General features: G+C 44.9%; 1 long non-coding RNA gene across 1 annotated transcript in view; it reads left to right on the forward strand.

Moving 5' to 3' along the window:
- Nucleotides 1–1,077: 1,077 nt before the first annotated feature.
- LOC311606291 overlaps nt 1,078–16,482 on the forward strand; it is a 66,497-nt gene continuing 51,092 nt past the window's right edge. The window contains exons 1-2 of the long non-coding RNA XR_014782287.1: nt 1,078–1,198; nt 7,011–7,093. This is a non-coding gene — a long non-coding RNA (uncharacterized lncRNA). The remainder of the gene's footprint in view (nt 1,199–7,010; nt 7,094–16,482) is intronic.

Here is a 16,482-nt window from a genome sequence, read left to right on the forward strand (position 1 = left end):
GGTAAGAAGTTGGACACAGGAAAGTGGGGGGCATAAGAGAAAAATGAGATGTGCACTGACTAATAGAAATGTAATGTGAGCTGGGTGTGATAGCTCATATCCATAGCCCTGCACTTGGGAGACTAAGGCAGGAGGATTGCCCCAAATTCAAAGCCAGCCTGGGCTACAAAGTGAGACTCTGTTAAAAAAAAAAAAAGAAATATTAATATAACATTCTATAATTTTCAAGTAGCCACCTTTAAAGTTAAAAAGGTAAATCCATGTTCATGTGGGTTAATAATAGTCTCAAACTGGAAACAATGGCATTGTGTCCTAGGTAGCGAGTACTCACAGAACCCTGGAGGACACACGAGTCCAAGAAGGGAACTGGTTTCCCCGACGCTCTGGACCCTTAAGGGACTAGACATCGGGCGGTCCCCAGAAGGCAAGGAGCTGAAGGCACCTACACTCCTTTGCAGCTGCCCTTTGTGCAGTGAGAAGGTCTGAGCCTTCTGCAGTAAAGCTGCAGATTCATAAATCTGGGTCATTTTCAGCCCACAGGAGCCAGGGATGCCCTGAGGGGCTGACAGGGGCCCCAGGGATGGGTGGCACCTGCCCTTGTGCAAGTGAGAAGGTTGTTTTGAGCCTGAGGTGAAGGCTGAGTGAGAGCAAAAAGGAAACAGGTCAGGCAACGGAAGGGAGAAGGAACAGGGGAGGTGTGGTGAACAGGGTGACTGCACTGCGTCTGCGCCAGCTGATCAAGGTGTCCAGCAGTAAAACAGCACACGCCTTTGTGGTGGAAGCAGTCTTTATTGTAACAAATTATTTACATAGTAAGTCTTTATTAAAGGACTACTACTGTAATTAATAGTTACTAATGTGTCCTTTCTATTTTTAAGCCATACAGTGCCTCAAATAAACATAGGCATTAATAATCTGAAAAGGTTCTGATTGGGTAAACATTTAAGTTTTATTTTATACAGTTACAAGACACAAAAGATCCTATGGTTCTCACTTATGATGCAATAATACACTGTTTGTTTCCACCAGCTAGCTTAAGGAGTATTATAAATATGAACTGAAGTCCTCAAACGCCACCCTGTCCACCCTCCCTGCAGCTGGCTAGCTGTCCTTCATGTCCCCACCCCCTCCTGGTTTGCTGGGCCTTTGTGTATCTCCTAGGGTGTCCTTGAACTTGCTGAGTTGCCTCAGATTACAGGTATGCACTACCATGTCGGTCTGGCCTCTTCTTCTTTTTTTTTTTTTTAAAGATTTATTTATTGATTATGTATACAGTGTTCTTGCCTGCATGTACACCTGCACACCAGAAGAGGGCACCAGATCTCATTATAGATGGTTGTGAGCCACCATGTGGTTGCTGGGAATTGAACTCAGGACCTTTGGAAGAGCAGCCAGTGCTCTTAACCTCTGAGCCATCTCTCCCGCCCGGTCTGGCCTCTTCTTAACTAGTTTTGCTATAACTAGTTAGGTTATAGTGATGCTAGCTTGTCTTGTGCGTTTCGTTTTTTTGCTTTTGGTTTTTTGAGACAGGGTTTCTCTGTGTAGCCTTGGCTGTCCTGGACTCACTTTGTAGACCAGGCTGGCCTCGAATTCACAGCGATCTGCCTGCCTCTGCCTTCCGAGTGCTGGGATTAAAGGCGTGCGCCTAGCTTGTCTTAAAAACATTCAGCTGCGCTAGTAAAATAATGTGTGGTGAGCAACTGTTTATGTGTTCTGGCTAACTATTGTATTTCACCCTCTACTAGCCGTTTCCCTTCTTGGCAGTTCTAGAACCAGCCAGAAATGGCCTGAAGCCTTTCTGTGTTGCTTGGTAGCTCTGTGGATTAAAGTAAATTACCCCTTTGAGGCTGTTTCCTCATCTGTGAAACAAATGACATTTGGTGTTAGTATTCACCTCAGAGTTGTAAGGCTCCATTATCTGTGTGTGTGTGTGTGTGTGTGTGTGTGTGTGTGTGTGTGTGTGTTATATGTGTATGCACACATGTGGGCAAGTGTGGAGGCCAGATGCTGATGTCAGGCTGTCCTCCCTCAGTCACTTCTCAGTCTAATTCTTTTGAGAGAGCATCTCTCATGGCGCCTGTACTTGCCTTTTAGGCTAGACTGGCTGGCCAGTGAGCCCATGGGACCCTCCTGTTCTACACTGCACCTGGCTTTTACACTGGGTTCTGGGGAATCTTACCTCAGGGCCTCATGTTTCTGCCTCAGGTACTTTAGCTACTGAGCCATCATCCCAGCTCGCAGGGGTGAGGTTTATAAAGGAGGCAAAGCATGTTAGGGCCTCCGTTCTAAGAATCCAATAAAGGAAAGAATTTTGGAGTATTATGTCCTTGGAACACCTCTGTGTGTGAGTATGTTTTGGTTTTTTGAGGCAGGGTCTGTCTCGGTAGCCTTGGCTGTCTTAGACTCTCTTTGTAGACCACACTGGCCTCTAACTCACAGTGATCCTCCTGCCTCTGCCTCCCAAGTGCTGGGGTCAAAGGTGTACGCCGCCACTCCCGGCTCCTCCTTAATTTTGAAACCTTAAAGGTATCAGATTCTTTTCGTCTTTTCTCCCTACTACTAAATTTTAGAATTGCCAAATAGAAATATTAAGTCTAAACAAAGTTTGAGTTAGTAAGAGTTCTGAGACAGAGTGACAACTGAGTCTAGATAGACTCATAGACAAAGTGATCAAGCAACCATAGATGGACGGACGGACGGACGGACGGATGGATGCATGGATGGATAGATAGATTGAGTGATCAATCAAGCCTTACTATGGGAATTGATTTAGACCATTATGGGAACTCAGAAGTCTAGTGTTCATCGGTTCAGGCTGACCCAGGAAAGTCAGTATTGTAATTGTAGTTCAAGTCGGAAGCCTTAGAATAGGGAGCTCTTGTGTAAACCCCACTATTTTTCCCAGACATTTGAGGGTAAGCATGAAGCAAAGGACAAATTCCTGATTGTTCTGCCTTTTTGTACTCAGTGTGGGAGCAGATAATGCTTGTCAGCACTGGGGAGGGCTCTACCTTACCTGCACTGGTTCAAATGCTAATTTCATCCAAAAGCAGACACACCTGCAAATAATGCTTAATTACGGTCCTCCTCTTATTTAATAAATAAAATATAATTAAATAACTAAAAATAATTAGAGATTCTTGCTAGCCTGGATTTGAGCTTATTGCCCACTTGCCTCTGCTACAGGATAGGTGTGCGCTGGTCACATGCAGGCCGGGTCAGCATGGGGTTAGTGGGGGGGTGCAGTTGGGGGTGTTTGTTTGTTTTTTTAGTTTCTTTTTTTTTAAAGATTTATTTATTTATTTAAGATTTATTATGTATACATTGCCTTGTCTGCTTGTACCCCTGAAGGCCAGAGGAGGGCATCAGATCACATTATAGATGGTTGTGAACCACCATGTAGTTGCTGGGAATTGAACTCAGGCCCTTTGGAAGAGCAGTCAGTGCTCTTAACCACTGAGCCATCTCTTCAGCCCTGAGAGTAGTTTCTTTGTGAAGGGGACTGACAGAAGAATCAGCACTTCCGATCCTGTACCCACTGGACATTCTGGGCTCTGTTTTCAGGATGATGATGAGAGCCACTAACCCTCTATGGAACGGGAACCCCGTGCTAAAGAGCCTACATCAAACAGAAAGGCGGGACAGGGATGGAAAGTGCTCCTCGGCTCAGCGACAGACAGCTGCAGTAGTGGCAGCAGCATAGACTTCGTATTTCTCTTCTCGTTTCTACTTTTCAAGCCATGGGCCTGATTTACTGTAATTAGGCTCTTTATGAGTAGGTATCTTAAAATGGGATAATTACACAGGCGTTTAAGAAGGAAACATAGCTGTTTGTGATTAAAACGTTCCCCTGCTCAATTAACTAAGAATTCCCCGCCCCCCCCCCACACACACACACTACATATGGCATCGTGAATGCTATAGCGGGAACTGACAGTGTGGACCTGATGGGAAAGGCCTGGGTTTGGCTCTTCAGGTCCATGCTTCCATCTTGACGGACTTCCAGGCTATTCCTGAAAACTCTCCCAGTGCCTTGAACTGTGAATTGGCGAACCAACCTTGTGCTCATTTCCTCTTTTCTTACAAATGAGCACTTATGTGTGTCAGATTCCTCTGGACATGGAGTGTTTTCCCTAGCTACCCTTTGGGACTGAGATGCCATTACCCCTGCTGCCACCTATAACTATGTCTCTCCCAGGATGGTCCCTCAGCAGAAGTCCAGGCAGCCAGAGACCTAAGATGACAAGTCCAGTGGAGGTTCACAGACCCACATTTCCTCACTTAAGGGCATTTCTGAAGGGTCCTTTCAGGTCAGTTCCCAGGACAGCATCGCCGCCCAGCTTTTCCCTCTGCTTAACCTTGCCTTGTCCTAGGGCGTCTCAGAGCCTCTTTCCCCCCAGGAAGCTTGACCTGAAACGCATCTGTCAGTTACTCTTGGAACTTACCAGAAGTAACAGTCCTGGTACATCTATAACTGTTTAGTTACAAGGAGCCAAGAAAAAACGGATCCTATTTTTAAAAAATCAGGAAAGAAATGAGATTTTTTTTTTTTCATCAAAATTTCAGACTGGAGGGAATGAGTAGGAAAGATCAGCATCTGCTGGGGTTGTTTTCCTCCTTCTGGGCTGTCCAGTCCCCAGCCTGGCTTCTTACACGCCTGAAGGGAAGACAGGTGGGATGCACTTTACATGCCTGTGAGCAGCCATGAGCCATGACCGTTTCTTTTACCTTTTGTTTTAAAACTGTACAAGTGCCAGGCGATGGTTAAGAGCACTGCCTCTCTTACAGGGGACCCATTCCATTCCCAGTGTCCACAAAGCCGGTCACAGGAATCTGTAACCCTTGTCCCAGGGTACCTGCTGCCCTCTTCTGACATCCCTGGACATCAGTCACACATAAGGTACACATACATATACGCAGGAAAAAAAACACTCACACACATAAAATAAAATAATTAATATATTTTTGTAAAAGTACACATATTTTAAAATTTGACATGTTCTAATTGCCCTGCAAGCTCCTAACTCAATGCCAACCTCATGAACAGACAATGTAAGTAATTCTATTTCTAGTGAGATTTGCTTGCTTTTTGCTTTAGCCATTTACATTTTTATTATTATGGCATCTTTGAGGTACTTTGCCTCCCTTTCCTCACCCTCTGCTCCCTCTTTTTTGAGGTTACCTTGGAGTGGTGGAGATACAGATGCCTCATTTAGGGACAGAATAGTCACTCTCAGTGCTTAGACTGATGCCCAGGGTTAAAGCTGGATATAGGAATTACTGAACCACTAGTGTTTCAACACCTTCCTTGTTTTTAAAATTTGTTTATTATGGTTTATTATTCTTAATTTTAGATTACTACAATGCCTGGTTTTTGGTCTTTTAGGGCTTTATGCCTTTCCCCCCCTATTTTACTTTTAGAACAGCTTTAAATATATTATTTGCCATTTCATACACGTACACAATGTACCTTGGTTATCTTCCCTTCCAACGCCTCCCACCTATTTCCTCAAATCACCCCAACACTTACCTCTCTTACTTTTATGCCATCATCTCCTCTTCCTCCTTACTCTTCTTGGATGACCAACTGAGAACAATTAGTGCTGTCTGCATGCACACGATGAGGGGGCCCCCATGGAAGCATGAACAGGCTACCATCATCAGCCATCGTCCTTGAGGAAAACTGGCTCCCTACCTGAGCCATCATTTGCTAACAGCCAGGTGTGGAGCCTCATGATCGCCTCGTGATCACCTCCCCCACCCATACTGGAATGTTGACTACCTGACCTTGTGCCCATAGGCATAGCTACTGTGAGCTGATGAGCACAAAGCTGTGTTATGTCCAGTAGGGTGGTTTTATTTATTTATTCATTCGTTTGTTTGTTTGTTTGTTTATTTTTGGTTCTTTTGAGACAGGGTTTCTCTGTGTGGCCTTGGCTGTCCTGGACTAGCTTTTGTAGACCAGCTGGCCTCAAATTCACAGAGATCCACCTGCTTCTGCCTCCCGGGTACTGGGTTTAAAGGTGTGCACCACCACGCCTCAAAGGTGGCATTTTATAATACTTCCTCTCCATTTTTTCTGTCCCTCTTCTTTGATGTTACGTGAGCCTTGGAGTGCTGGGGATTGGTGTAGATGCCTCATTTAGGGATAAGCACTCAGTAGTCACTTACTTTCAGCAGATAGACTGATGCCCACTGTGAAATGAAGCTTCTCTCGCCAAGGCTGAGAGTCCACTCCAACATTCCCACTTCTCAAAACAACAATAGCAGATCCACCCCTGCACCCTGTGACCTCCTGGGTTTTTGAACAGTTTTAGAGCGCCAGGCGTGAATTTCCTCCTGTAGAGCAGAGCCTCAGGCCAAATCAGAGAGCAGTTGGTTACACCTCTAAGGGACATGCCACTGTTGTACCATTGTGTACATCTTGTCAGTCAGAGTTTTCGAATGCAGGGTCTGCAGTGGGTAATAACACTGACAACTTTACTCCTCCAGCAGCTTGGTAATAGCTCCTGGCACTATGAAAGCTAGGCAACAGTATATTGTATGCGGTGGTGGTGGTGGTAGGGGTAGTTGTTCCCAGGTCACTTCCAGTGTGCTGGAACCAGAGTGTGCTGTGTCTTTAGTCATAGGGTCCAAGAGCAATGGCCATAACCTGTGTTTTTGTGGGGCTTGTTTGCCTGTTCCTGAGACCAAGTTTCTTTGTATAGCCCTAACTGCTCGGGGACTAACTCTGTAGAGCTGGCCTGGAACTCAGAGACATCACCCGATTCTTCCCTGAGTGCTGGCAATAGAGGCCTGTGCCACACTGCCAGGCTTTACTGTTGTTGTTGTTGTTGTTGTTGTTGTTGTTGTTGTTGATGGTGGTGATGCTTTTTGGGGGGCAGGATCTGGGGCCTCACTGACCAATGATCATAACCACCAGAATCTGGTGAACCTTTGGGATTTGGGAAAGAAGCTTGAACCTAGTGGAAAGTGTGGGTGCTTAGAACACCATATTCTCTGCATTTCAGAAGGCGTGGGGGCAGAAACTGTGTGCAGAACGGGTGATTCCAGAGCGAAGCCTGCCGTTTCAGAGTCGGTGCCCTAAATGGGGGTGAGTAGAGTGGATTCATAAGTCTCAGGTTGGATCCCAACACTGCCTTTTAGCAGCCAAGGAACTGTTGGTGGCCTTTCTAAACCCTCAGTCTCCTCCTCTGTAAAATGGGGTTTAGCACGGCTTGACGGGTTACTCTGAGGATAAACGGCTGATCGGATGGGAAATGAGGTTGTGTGCTCAGAGTGCCGTTGTGGTTCTTGGTGTTGGTTGAGAAGAGGGGGTGGTTTTTGTGTTCAAGGAACTTTCGAAGAGCAGAAAATGGCCCAGGAGGTGATCCAGCTGTCAGACTGTATGGTAGTACAAGTGGAAGAAGGGGTAGGGGTGAGTGATGTGAATACACCCTATATTATGTCTAAAGGTGCTGAGTGTATGAAATGGAACAAAACTCCCCAGGCTGGTTTCCATGGCGCTGTTTGTTCTGCCTTGCTCTGAGCCAGTGGATCCCCTACCTGGGCAGAGTCCCTTAAGTTTTCATCTCTGAGACCAATCTTAGCCTCATAGACCTACAGGATTTTTATTCACTGCCAAGATACTCCCAGCTTTGGCACATTAACCCTGGGCATCAGACCAGGAATCACCACACAGGATTCAGGTTGAGAAGTGGCTGTTTGAGTCTCAGTATGTCCTGTCCTGGATCCCTTACTTGAGAATTCAGTCTTTGTCTGTGGTGTATCTCCAAACGAGTACAGATACGGACAGAGGACAGGGGTCTAGAGTGACTCTCTCCAACAACCGCCCTGCAGAGCCTATCGTAGAAGGCAGGCAGTGCCGCAGAGGCCCATGGTAGAATCTCCAGACTGCCTTCTGTCTTTGCTCAGCTGTGGACAGGCCCAATGAGATGCCGAGTCCCCAGTCCATCTTTGAATGGGCCATTTTACTGCCTAAGGCTAGCTGCCTTGTGGGTGCCTGGTCTTCTTTGCAAAGGAAGGTGGCAGCTGGACCACCTCTGGGAATCAGTAGACAGCGAGGCTGGCTACATAATTTGCAAGACCCCATTCAAAAGGAAAATGGGCCATTATTCAAAAATTAGTTAAAAAGCTTGAGTTAAAGGTATCATCTCCTCAAAACATCTTATTTTAAAATGTAATATGACTAATGTTGTATAAGCAAAATAAACTTAGAAAAGCAAACACTCATATTACATATATACAAGAATGTGATGTCTTGATCATGAGGTTTTTTTCTGGCTTGCTTTTTTTTTTTCAAATTCACTTATTATGTCATAGTTTTTATCTTAGCAGCTTCCTTTTCAATTGATATAATTGAAAATGATACTAGTCACTCTTGGCAAATGCACGATCTCAAATGATTTTTGGCAGATTTTAGGAAAGCTCTGTCGATGCAGCTGTGGCTGAGGCTCTTGAGTGTGTGCTGTAGGCTAGGGATCATTTGACTGAATTTCTGATAATTTATTTCAAAGTAAAGCCAGGCTTGGGGGCACACGCCTTCAGTCCCAGCACTTGGGAGGCAGAGGCAGGCAGATCTCTGTGGGTTAAGGCCAGCCTGGTCTACAATGTAAGTCCAGAATAGCCAGGGTTCTCATTACATAGAGAAACTCTGTCTTGAAAAAAAAATTTTCAAAATAAAAAATTTAGTCCACTTAAAGCTAATGATTAGGTCCATGGAAATCTGAGTATAAATTTAACTATAAATTATATACAATTGTGGTGGGTTTTTTTTCTTCTGTATTTCTTCTAAGAAATAGAGCAAAGTGGCCGGCTGTGGTAGATTACACATTTAAGTTGTGATTACAAAGTCAATCTGAGCCATAGAGTGAGACCCTGACACACTGAATTCATGTATGATCTTTTCAAAAAAAAAAGAAAGAAAGAAAGAAAAAAAGGCTTCGCAATTTGTATACAGTTAGAGAGCCTTGCTTACGCATAATTGCTTAATCTTCTATGACATAAGGTTGATTTTAGTTTTATTTTTAGGTAGGGTCTCACTAGGTTGTCTGTGTTGGCCTTGAGCACAGGGTCCTCTTCCTTGAGCCTGCCACTACCCTAGCTTTTAGATTGCATTTCTTGTTAAAATTGCTCATGTGAAGCTCTGTATGACGGCAGCATTCTTTACACTTACCTTCTCTTTCTAAGCCTGTGGATTAGCATCATAGGGCTGTATCGGTTTCCCATACAAAAAATCCAAAGTCATCAGAGGACTCGAACAGCGCCCACAGCGGTATTATAGTGCCTGTGCATGTGCTTTTATTTTGTAGTACTTAACTGACAAGAGCTCACTCCTGGAACACTGGCAGTTTCTATCCCATTGTTCACACTAGGGACCCTGAGAGTTATTATTTGTGCTGATGAAGCAAGGATAGATTCCCAGGAGGCATACGCTTCCCTCTGCTCCCTGGGAACCTTCATATAAACTCTTTTCCCTTTTCTGGGGGTGTGGAAGTGGTGGCTACTACTGCCACTCCCCCTATCACTAGTCAGGACTTAGGCTTGGTCCTTTCTCCGTGTGAGCACACTGTCGACTGTGCCACATACGAGTGAGCTCATGTGAGCACACTGCCCACTGTGCCCCATACAAGTGAGCTCATGTGAGCACACTGCCCACTGTGCCCCAGGGTATGAGTGAGCTCATGTCAGCACACTGCCCACTGTACCCCATACGAGTGAGCTCATGTCAGCACACTGTCCACTGTCCACTGTGCCTCATGGGACTGAACCCACATCAGCACACTAGCTTATCTCTTTACCTCACACACTTGTCCCCACCACTTATCAGATTTCACTTATGAAATATGAGTTCAAAGATAAATCTATTAAGAATATCCACATAATGGCCACAGATCATTTGACCCACGGGGTGGGGAGGGGGTTTGTTCAGAGATGAGCTTGTGTGACTATGCAGTTTGATGGCCCATGGAGCCACTTCTGACCTTACTGTAGCCCCTTTGTATTGCAACTGGTAAGCAGCCTCAATCCGGGGACCCGTAAAATACTGGGGCACGTCCGAAAAACAGAAACCCTGTACATCTGATATAAAAATGCAAGCACCATTCTGACAGACAGTTATTCTTGAATTCTTATTTTTTCCATTCTCACTCCAAGATCTGATGATCTTGGTTTAGTGAGAGGTCACCCCACACTTGGGGATATTATTGTGAGGTACCGGGCCAGTCGATCACTCACTGACGATATCCTGGTATGCACACTGCCAACAGTGCAGGGCCAGTGGCTTCGGTGTCCCCAGCAGATGAATGGACAATGGACAAAACCCAGACCTGACTTTATGTGGTCGCAAGAAGACTGACGTTTGTTTTGACTCTAAATAAGGGCTTTCTTCAGGCTTGCATTCAAGATCCCTGAAGATATAAGGAGGGTTTATCTCCTCCCAGGCTTCCAAAATAATGCGACCTGCTCAGCTGTTAAGCTACAGCCTTGGGAAGACTCTGTGATATATTTTTTATTACAAAATTGAGTCACAATTTTAGATGTGTTAATTTAGAAATTACAGATAAGTGAGAATAAAGCAGCACACAGCTGTAACTTCAGTCGGAAGTGACTGCCCTGAGCCCCAGGTGCTAAACACTTAGTCCACTGTTCACTGTGACCTTGGGAGGTTGTGGAGCTTCAAGAAACAGGGCCCAGACAGGAGTCTGGGGTCGCTGGGACATGCCCTAAAGGGGCCCCGCTGCGCTAGTCTTTTGTTTGCACCCTAATCATGAAATGAACAGCGTTCCTATGTGTCCGCCATGACACTCTAGCTCCCCACGGAGCTCCAAAACTGTGAACCAAAATGAAGCTCCCCTTTCTGTAAGCCAACCCTCTCCTTACTTTGCTATAGTAACAGAAATGACTGACAGACACAGACACTCTCACAGACACACCTACTTGGCAGAAGTAGTCATATTAACAGACATACCTACCTAATAATCATAGTTACATTGGCATGTATTTCTGACTTTTGTTTTAGTTTTCAGTTTGGATCTCAGATAACACATCGTGAGATACAAGGTTTGACACAATGAACACTCATGTACCCAAGGTCCTTAATGATTAAATCATTCTGTTTTAGCCTATTTGCTTTAGAGTGTGTGTGTGTGTGTGTGTGTGTGTGTGTGTGTGTGTGTGTGTGAAGTAATATACGCGCATGATAAAATTTATGTCCTCTTGATACCTCCCCTAAATCTCATTTTCCATTTTTTCAAAGAATAGCTTCTGTTTTGAATCTCTCTTTCTCTCCCTCCCGCCCTCCTTCCTTCCTTCCCTCCCCTCTCCTCTTCTCCGTTCCTCTCTCTAGAGTCTTACTATATAACCTTGGCTGGCCTGTAATTTACCCTGTAGACCAGGCTAGCCCCTAACTCATAAAGATCCCCCTGCCTCTGCCTCCCAGATACCACCATGTCTGTCAAAAGTGTTAAGGTCAGAATGGCCACTCTTAGTGTCTTTTCTGCCCTGCCCCCATCGCTCTCCCCAGAATATCACCGACTGCGTTCTGTATGTTTGTTAGAATTTGCTTGTGTCAAGACAGGTCTTACCTTGTAGTGCATGCTGGCCTCAAATCCTAGGCTGTGGTTTCAGCTGTGTTTGCCCACATCCAGCTCCTCCTCAGCTTACTGTGGATTGTACTTCCTCCTCTTTGGTATTTACATTTTATTGTTTCAGGAAGCCTGGGTACTTTCAAATTTTTAATTTTGAAGACATTTGAAGGCACAGGTGTCATAACTTCCTATTCTAGTTTATTCTTGATTTTAAAAAACTATTTTTTATTTTTTTAAGATTTAAAAAATTGTGTATTTGTGTGTGTGTGTGTACATGAGTACAGGTGCCTTCAGAAGCCAGAAAAGGGTGTTGAGTTGTTGAGTTCCTTAAAGCTGGAGTGACAGGCAGTTCTGTCCCTCCTGTCATAGTTCTAAGATCTGAATTCAAATCCTCTGGGAGAGCAGTTTACACTTTTAATCACCGAGCCTTCTTCTCTAGTCCCTGTGATAGCATTCTTTTTGGTTCCCCCCCCCCCTTTATAGTATCATTCTTTCTTTTAAATTAATTTATTAAGATTACAACTCAATTTGTTATCCCATCACTTGTATCCTCCTGTTCCTCCCTCCCTCCCGCTTTTACCCTATTCCCTTCCCCTAGGTCTAAAACCGAGGGGGCCCTCCTCCCTCACTATATGGTCATAGGCTATCAAGTCTCACCTTGGTAGCCTGCTTATTCTTTCTTTGAGTGCCATCAGGCCTCCCCACAAAGGGGAAGTGGTCAAATATGGGGGGGGGGGACCAGAGTTCTATAGTATCATTCTTAACTAAGAAAATTTACCCTATCTTGAAGCCAAAAGATAATCTCCTATCTAATTAATAAAAATCTTCACCTATAGGTAGGGTACTTAATTCATCTATAATTTTTTTGGTAGAAATTAATTTTGTTACTTTTTTATGTGGAATGAACAAATTTCAGTATCATTTATTGAAGTTCTTCCTTCCCCAACTCGTTTATCATTTATTCAGCCAGTAAGTGTTTGCCAAGTCTCTCTTGTGCACCAGGCACTGCTCCAACACTGATGATAATGCAGTACAGAGGGGATTGGAAGCCGACCTGTCGTTAAGGAGCACACATTCCATAACAGTAAGAGAGACTAGCAAGTGTTTAGTGTGTCGGATGGAGACCTCTCTAGGAGGATGAGTACAGCCCCCAAAATAAAGGGTTGTGTCAGGAGTATTACCACCAAGGACGGAATCACCGCCAGCTTCGGGAAGGCATGGCGCAGGTGAGAGAGTGAGGATGTGGGCCAGTGGAGGAAGAACGGAAATCAGCTCTGAACGCTCCGAGGAGGGAGTATTCATGGTGTGTGTATGAGCACACCATCAAGAAGTTACAGTCAGCTGAGAAGGCCTGGAAGCAGAGGAGTCCGAGGCCTCGCGAGCTGAAATCAGCAAGTGGGAGTGCCGCGGCCAGAAGAGAGTGTCATCAGACCTGCAGTCACTCTGATTGCCACACTGACAGAGAAGCTGGCAGAACCTTTTAGCATTCTGTTATAGTTTTTCTAAACATATGTGTTGGGCACGATGTGCACACCTTTAGTCCCAGAAGGCAGAGCTTTGTGAGGTCAGGGTCTACAGGCCAGCCAGGACTACATAGCGAGACCCTGTATCAAAAACAAACAAACAAACAAACAAACATATTTACTTAGTGTATTCATGTGCGTGCACCATGGCGTGCATGCGGAGGTCAGAGGACAAGTTGCTGGAGCCAGGTATCTTCTGCTATGTGTGCCCTGGGCATCAAACTCAGATCATCAGGTGTGGCAGCCATCATCTACCCACTGAGCCACCCCACCAGCCTCATTTCAGTTTCCTTGTTTGCTTCTCTCCTCCGTTCTTTTATTTATTTATTTTATTATTTATCTTTTTTTTTTTTTTTTGATGGTACAGTGTATTGAGCTGAGGGCAAGGCAGGGTCTCACTAAGGTTCTCAAGCTGGCCTTGAACTTGCAGTCTTCCTGCCTCAACTTCCCAAGTAGCCGGTACAATCAGGCTTGTGCCACCAGGCCCAGCACATCACGTGTTCTACACAGATGTTCTAGAATGCTACCCAGTGAGTGAAACAGCCTCCTGATCAGTTGTGGCTACTCAGAAAGAACTGCCGTGGGGGGTCTCAGCTGGGTGCAATCCCCGTCCCATCCACATGGTTTTTTGGAGGTGCTGGAGAGCTCCCTGAAGATTCCATCTATGCAGGTGTAAGGAGGTAGCCCTGCATGCTGGGGGAACTGTTCAGTGGTGTGGCTGCCCTAGGAGGAGGAAGTAAACCCCATCCACTGCAAGGAACCCCTCCCCCATGCTCTGTGAGTAAGCCTAGTAAACTCATTGGTTTCTCAAGTTGAACTTTGGAGAAACTGTCCTTTCGCACATACATAACTAATGCCCTTTCTGATGAAAAGAGACGAGTTTGAGTCTTCTTGGGGAGGTGGTGGTGGTGGTGGTGTTATAGTAACTCTGACCTCCTGGTGGGTATCAGTGTCAAGGAAAGAGCCAAACTAAGGTAGACAAGAAAGAGTACTTGTGGTGGCCTCATTGCGGAAAGGGGCCTCCCACACTTGCCAAGAATTCTGGATGCTTTGATGGATACTCTCTGATTACAACGATTTTTCCCAGACTTTTCTGCTCTAGTGACTGACATTGAAATAAAACATGAGGCAGATGGGCAGATACTAACTAAAGGTTTAATTAACTGAAAGGGAAAAGCTGTGATGGCCTTAGGCTGACATCTTTTGAGATCCTAATAGCATGAACTTCACAGTATCTCTCAGTGGTAGTTCACTGTCAGGCACTTAATTTCCTGTCATCTTAGATTTCCTTTGTGTGCATGGCTCCTGGAACTTTCCCCAACATTCGTGACATGGTAACCAATCTTGCCATTCTGCAAGGCCAGCTACGGGAATGGCAAACAGGAGAGAAGAGAGGTGAATCCACTCGCAGTAGGGAGAATTGAGCAGGCGGCAAACGGCTGGTTAAGGGAAACCAGCCATTGATTGAACAACTATCTAGAGGAACCAGTTGTTGAGGAGAAATTGAGGGACAGAGGAAAAAGAAATACTCAGAGACTCAGGCGTATGCGGTACAAGCTGAAGGTCTCAAGGCCCAGGAGAACTTTTCTATCTGTCTCCATCTCTGTCTTGCTTGCTTTCTGTCTGCCCATCCAACTCCTTGCTTGCGTACTAGCTTCCTGTCTTTCTATCTATCTATGTATCTAACTATCTATCTAATTACCTATCGCCTACCTTTTGCTTGTTGTTCTCCATCTTTCTATCTCCTTGCTTATTTCCCATTTCACTCAAGCTTACTCTCTCACATCTGTTATTTGTTTGCCCCTGCCTTCTGTCTAACTAACTGCTTGCTTGCTGTCTGTTTGTCCAACTGTCTAATGAGCCAACCCCAGTATTTTATTGAAATGAAGTTCAAACTATTTTTCATTACACATTACATCATGAGTTTTCTCATCTTTTACAGTCAATAGGGCATTCAAAAATCAACAAAGCAATAGATCAGTCTAACAAGGAAACACAAACCATTCTGTATAACTTACAATAAAACATGTAGCAAAAAAATCAATCAATTTCCAAGCAATGGTCAGCATAACCTTATTATTATTTCTTAAACAATACTCAGGAAAGTTTAATCATAAATTTCTTGTGGGCTAAAGCCAATGTGTTTACAAGATGGTCATAGCAACATAGCATGAGCTAGGAATTTTCTAAAGAAAAAACTTGACCAACTTCCAGTCCCAGACCAACAGGTGTGCTATCCAAGCCTCGGCCAACTGCCAAGGGGCCCTCTATTGTAAAATATCTGTAAAGTATGATGTTCTAAGCCTGCCTTCTATTGCTCTCAATGCAGATTCTAAAGAAACTTCTACAGCTAACAGTATCTATATCAAGGTCTTAACTTTATGTACAGTTTCTGCTTGGGTGCTCACAGTCAGAACAAAAAAACTCTATCATCTCAAGCCTTTGGCCAGATGCCCTCTTTAAACATTCTCTGTGGGAAAAAGTTTTCCCTATATACATTTCCTAAGGGCTGAGAAATAAAGGGAAAAAAGTTTTAGGAGAAATATCAGATTTCTAAACCACATTACACCTGGACCATACATAATATTTAGGGGACAGTGGTCATCAGCCAGAGATCTTTGGAACTTTGTCAAGCAAAGCCTCAACAGCTGTTCTGGATGTCTAGAGATCATGCTAGACAGTTGGAGGTCTCTGGAACTTTGTCAAGCAAAGGCTCTATGACTTGTCCTCATGTCTGTGACACAGTCTAACTGCAGTTAACTTTTCTGTACACTCAGTGAGAGCAGGGATCAGGACTGTCCTGGTGGTTATGTTGTTTCTAGCCCCACTAGAAAAAGAAACACCAGAGTTTTTCAGTATGTGTTTGGTGACTGTAATCATTCGCCAAATGACTGGACCACAAACACTTGTGTGATATCCGCAGCTGGCTCTGGGTGCTTGGTTTTATCCGTTGGAGTGGGCATTCTATGCTGTACGAAAGTATTGGGAGCGTGTGGTTGTCTGGCCTCCTGGGAATCTGCCCAGCTATTTGGTGGCCTCCTGTGTTTCCTTGTTGGTTGTGTCTGGAGAGACAGCCCCTGTCTGCAGCGAGGTGGGTGTGATCTGGAGAGCAGCCTGTCTTAATCTCCGTGCCTGGCTGGTGACAATAAACACGCTTTCCTCGGGCAGCTGTTGACAGTTGCCTCCCACACGGCCCACCAGGGCCCTGCCCAGAGATGGCATGATTCCCTCCCTGTTGCTCTAATAATAACAACACTGTATTCTTAGCCATGCGCTAAGTCGAGTGTTTCACACAGACATTTCCCCCCTCTGACTTGGGAATGAGAGTCAGAAAGTAGAACTGCAGAACATTTATTTGGACGTTTGTTTAA

This window comes from Acomys minous (genome assembly GCF_964271855.1).
Source record: "Acomys minous genome assembly, chromosome: 10".
NCBI lineage: Eukaryota > Metazoa > Chordata > Mammalia > Rodentia > Muridae > Acomys > Acomys minous.